This window comes from Nematolebias whitei, chromosome 7, assembly GCF_014905685.2.
Source record: "Nematolebias whitei isolate Nwh7 chromosome 7, NemWhi1, whole genome shotgun sequence".
NCBI lineage: Eukaryota > Metazoa > Chordata > Actinopteri > Cyprinodontiformes > Rivulidae > Nematolebias > Nematolebias whitei.
This window is the reverse complement of record NC_056504.1, coordinates 35,019,218-35,025,217: the sequence shown is the minus strand read 5'-3', so window position 1 is coordinate 35,025,217 and position 6,000 is coordinate 35,019,218.

Genomic DNA, 6,000 nt, shown 5'->3' with positions numbered 1-6,000 from the left:
CAGATGAAAATAAATCACCTTTAAAGCAAATGGCATGATTAATCTTTGGTAAAGCCTTGTGTTAATGTCAGGTTGAATTGAAGAGAAATTCCTCTTGTTCTGCAGCTTCATGTACCCACAGCTGAAATTAAAGGCCTAGCATTTCTTGAAGGACTGCACATCGCCCACTGCTTTTATTTTTTAGGATGAATTTATCATTTGTTGTTTGGGTCAATGCTTTAAAATAACGTTAAGCACAAGATGTCACTCTCAGAGTGTGTGTTGAGATAGACTATACCAGCAACTATCAGGTCAAATTCAAAGTCAGTATGTAGCCATTATTGTTTTTCAAGGTCAGTTGACTGGAGCAGCCATATTGAATCAAGTTGATTCCCAAAGTTAATTAGTTATTCAGTTATTTATTATATATATTGCTAGCTCAAACAGCTAAGATGAATAAAAACTATCAGGTACATGCATGATGACCCCAACAGAGGGTCAAAACACCCACAGGAGGTTAAATAATCAATTTTGGACTAAAAATAGCTTTTTACTGAAGGATAAAGACACTTCAGATCAAACAGAACATAAAAATAGCAAAAACACATGCATGTGTATAAACAAACAGACTGGTTTATGTGGCTGCCTGTGCAGATACAGTTGGAAATAAGTGGATAACATGTCTCTCACATCTGTGCAAACATGAAAAAAACTTTGTCCATTTCAATACGGACCACAGATGAGGAAAGCTGCACCTTTTACTGTAATAATCATCATCAAACATATATATTTGATAGATTCCAGTTTGTAAATGTAAATAATGAATCTTCTTAATACACAAAGTTAGTCATGGAGTTCCTCAGGGTTCAGTGCTTGGATCAGTACTCTTTATATATGCTTCCATTAGGTAAAATTATTAAACAGTATGGGATAATTTTCACTGTTATGCTGATGATACTGTTATATTTATCCATGAAACCTAATGAATCCAATCATATATATATCATAGATATATAAAGATATAAAAATTTGGATGACCTTTAATTTTATGCATTTACACTCAGACAAGACAGAGGTTGTAGTTTTTGGACCTGAGCATATTAGGAATATCTAACAAAATTGAGTCAGGTCCTCTGGACAGATTCTTCTTTGTTGTTGTTTCAACAAAGAAGAATCCGTCCAGAGGAGCTGACTCAACCTTTTTAGATTTAAGTATTATTGAGCATGGATCAGGACATTTTAGGAATAAATTTTGCATCCTTCCACTTCCTCTGGAGGGCATTAATCTGGCCTCCAGTTCTAATGTAAAAAAATCTTGGTGTTATTTTTGATCCGGATGTGTCTTTTAACCCCCACATTAAAAAAGTTTACCAGGACCACTTTCCTCCACCTAATCTCACAAAAATTAGGAACATCTTGTTAAAAAAAAATGATGCAGAAAAACTGGTCCATGCATTTGTCACATCTAGACTGGACTACTGCAACTGTTTATTATCTGGATGTCCAAATACTTCTTTAAAATTTTTCAGTTGATCCAAAATGCCGTTGCTAGAGTTTTAAAAAGAGTTAATAGGAGAAATAATATCTCTCCAGTTTTAGCTTCTCCACTGGCTCCCTGTCAAATTCAGAATTGAATTCAAAATCTTATTTCTAACGTTAAACTCTCAACAACCTAGCTCTATCTTATAGTACAAATCTTATTGTTTCATGTTTTCCCAACAGAGCACTTCCCTCTCAGACTGCAGGTTTTCTTGTGGTTCCTAGAGTTTCCAAAAGGAGAATGGGAATGAGATCTTCCAGTTATCAGGCTCCTCTCCTGTGGAACCAACTTCTAGTTTCTGTACGTGAGGCTGACACACTGTCCAGTTTTAAGATTAAGCATAAGTCTTTCCTTTTTGATAAATCCTATCGTTAGGGTTGGTTTGGGTTTCCTGAGCTATGCTGCGGTAGGCTTAGACTGAAAGAGGACAAACTGACCACATTTCCTCACTCTGCTGCTGTCTTTACTTGCTCTACTCTACCTGGATGTATTTGTAATTATTTCTATCCTTGTCTTTTTTTTTTTTTTTTGGTCTTTCTTCCAATAGAAAGTACACCTGGACCTATCGTTCCATGTTTGTTTCTACTTCCTGTCCTCTCAAACCCAACCAGTCGAAGCAGATGGCCACTCGTCCTGAGCGTGGTTCTGCTGGAGGTTTCTTCCTGTTAAAAGGGAGTTTTTCCTTTCCACTGTTGCCTTTGTGCTTGCTCAGGATGGGAGACTGTGACAAAGTGAAGATTCAACACAATCTGCTGGCTTCCTTAGATAGAGAACTTTGACTAATTGGCTTTTATGATGTTTGTGAATGCTTTTGTTCAGTGCCCAGAGACAACTTCCGTTGTGACTTGGCGCTATAGAAATGAAATGAATTTAATTACAAAATTGTATGATTGCAACTACAAACAGATTTGTGCAAATTAAAATGATAGAATACATCAAATAGCATGCAGCGGGAGGTAAACACAGCAAAGCAAGGATGTATTGATGAGGTTATAGGACTCTTCATCAACTATCAACCGCTGCATTGTTGCTGTATTGCTGATAATTTACAATAAGCCTGTCCTTAGCATGTGGTACCCATTAGGTGAACGCCAATACAGTATCAGTGTACGTCATCCAAATAAATACTTTACAGACAGGAAATGGCCCAGAATTAATCCGTAGAGGATGGATGCAACCTTGCACTCCAAGCTGTCGATATTCTCCTGACAGCTGAGCTCATGTTCACTCCCTCTTCAGAAAATGCATTAGACGTTGATGATATCTGAGATCCATTCGATTTTTTTTCCACACAAGCACCAATCTGCTAATTGGTTGTGTAAAGGGAAGGTGAAGTGAGTGCACGTGTACACAGGAGAAATATTTAATCTCTCATGATGAGTTCATGGGCAACGAGAGAGAGTTCCTCTTTCATGAATAATCAGAGCTCTCATTGAGCTACAACACAAAAAGCCTTAACCAGTGAGAAGGTTTAATAAGCTTGAAGTCACGGGATGTGAACATGTAGGTCCAAGAGGTTAAATAACTTCAACATCTTGTGTAATTGGACTCATCATTACATTTTATAATAAAGTATTAATCTCACTTATTTGTGATGTGGGGCCAGTAGTTGCCTTGTGTTGTGCTTAGAGTGACATTAAGATCAAACTGTTAAAGATTTACACTTATATATACAGTTGTTCTTTGCTCATTTGATTTTTTAGACAAAAAAAAGAAGCATGAAATTTGTCAAACCAAGTTTAAAAATAAACATATCAATGAAATGTGCAGATGCAAACAGTTTCTAAAACAGTTTACTTACAGGTTGTTTTTAACTAGTTAATCTAAAAACTAAAAGTAACTTGAACACATAAAGCAGAAAATAAAACTAGAAGTACAGTAGTCCCTTGTTTACTGCGGGGGATCAGTTCCGAACCCGCTCGCAGTAAGTGAACTTCCGCGAAGTAGCAGCATTATATTTATTTTAGTATTTTCGTATATTTTAAGGCTTTAGAAACCTTTCCCACACTCTTGCAATGTTCTAAACTCTTAAACCTATGTCATTTTAACAACATACATATAGTACTGTATATGTAGCTACTAAATTTTACCTACCGGGCTCTGCAGAACAGGAGCGGCTCAGTTCGTTTCTGGTCTGACTCTGTTCCGTTTCTGCAGACGTACCCTGTAGCAACGAAGCCAACAATCAATGTTCTAAACTTGTCGTTGGCCGGTTGAAAAGGATGAAAAATGTGCGGTTAAGCTTCAGATGGACCACGGCCGCGCACGTCCGCTAATGGCTCGTCGTTGGCCGGCTGAAAGACATGGAAAAAAAATCCCGTTGAGCTTCAGATGGAGCGCTGGACTTTCGGCCACAAGTGTTTGCTCAGAGGTCCATGTGGGCGGGCTAACAGATCTCAACATTCACCGATGAGTCTGGAAGTTTGGTTCTGCTATGGGGACACCAATCAGATCAAAATTTTGACCTCTGGGTTTTCAGCATAAGGAAACAGGGCTTCTGGGCAGGGCCCTGTTGCGTTCTGAGCAATGTGGTCATTATGAGCAGGAATAGAATGGAGGCTTAATGAGAGAAAACTACAAAAAGACAGCGCCTGTCCGAAGTGCTTTATTTTTTTGTTAACTTTTAACTGTACAACAACGTTCATGCTCAATAATCCAGGTATACAATCCAACAATTTTCAGTCAGGTCATCTGGAGTTTTTTTTTTTTTGTGCGCTGAAACATTTCACCTTCCATCCAGAAGGCTTCATCAGTCAAGGAAACACACAACACAAAACTGATTCTTCCCCCAAACAGCTTACTCCAAAGTGGAACAAACCAGTTATCTTGGTGCTGAGATGGTCTCTTTGGCACGCCCCCTCCTCCGGTGTCGACCTTCTCCCTTGTCAACAGTCATGTCAAACTGGTTCAAAACCAACAAAGTCCATGCTTAATTATCCAGGTATACAATCCAACAATTTTCAGTCAGGTCATCTGGACAGTTTCTTTTTTGTGTGTGTGCTGAAACGTTTCACCTTCCATCCAGAAGGCTTCATCAGTCAAAGGAACACATCAGTTTTGTGTTGTGTGTTTCCTTGACTGATGAAGCCTTCTGGATGGAAGATGAAACATTTCAGCACCAAAAAAAAAAAGAAGAAAAGAAACAGTCCAGATGACCTGACTGAAAATTGTTTTTACTGTACAGTTCTGTATCCAACACTGTCCCAATCACGTGGGTAATATTAAAGTTGACAATCATGTCTCCTGTACAAGTTTATTTATTTATTATTTTGGACATTCTTGTGGCCTGAACGTCCACAAACAGCGAAGTAGCGAGGGACTACTGTAATGTTCACATTTTAGAGAGAGCTCTTGGATTCAAATCTGGAACAGCCTTCCTACACTTCCCAAAGAGGCTGCACCTCAGGAGGATGACAGCAGGAATCAGTTCACAGTCGTTTTTGATTTTACTGTTTCCAGTTTTCTAAACCTGTTAAGGAACTGAACAAGACTGTGTCGTGGGTGATGAGAGCCAAGAAGAACAAGTGAGTCACACCTAGTCTCAGCGCCATCATCACCAGTGGACTTTTAGCATCCTCCTCTGCTTGACGCACGTCCCCATCATAAGCAGCTTAGATGATGAAGCTTTTATCTCTATCGTCTTTAAAAATCTGGAAGGATTTCTTGTGATCATGACCTGTTTTACTTTAGAAGGAATGTGTTTTTGTTTCGATTTTTTTGCAGTAAACACAAAAGTGTTGTAATTTCACCATGTCTGATTTAAGGAATAAATGATGTTAAGGAAGTAATCATCTTTGATTTTTAACTTTTGATTCTTGTTTGCAAAAAGTTGGGAGCTTGTGTCAAATATATTTTTAAAAAAAAAAGCTTAAGATTAATTGTGTATCTTCCAAAAACTGAGAACTGTTATAGTTTTTATTTCCCATATTATTTTTTTTACCTTTATTGTTGACTAGTTTTTGTCCCAAGCATCAGACACTTGAATGTTATTTAAAATTTAACTAGTAGAACATGAACCTAAAAAAATAACCATCCCTGAGATTTTAAAACATCTTTCACCAAATTGTAAAAAGAAAAAAAAAAAAAATTGTCAGTTTTGACAAGATTGTATCTTTGTACGAAATCAAAAACTCTTCTAAAAACTTTTTAGTGAGTATAACTTTTCTCTATCCACTAATTAATGTTTGCATGAAAAAAAAAAAAAAAAAAAAAACTCCACAAATGAAAACATCTGTCCTGAGCACACAGTTCAAAACTCATCATTCATGATGTATGATTATGCATTAGTGCAGATGTGAGCTGTGAAGGCATCATTAATGCTAAATGAGATGTTTTGGAGCAGCAGGTTTTAATGTTGCTAGTATGGTTTCAGGGAAAGCTCATTAGACCTGCTGAAAGGAAAGGAAAGGAAATGGGAAAAAAGTTGAATTCATCTTAAATAATCTGTCATGTTATAACATAAAACCTTGAATATTTGTTCA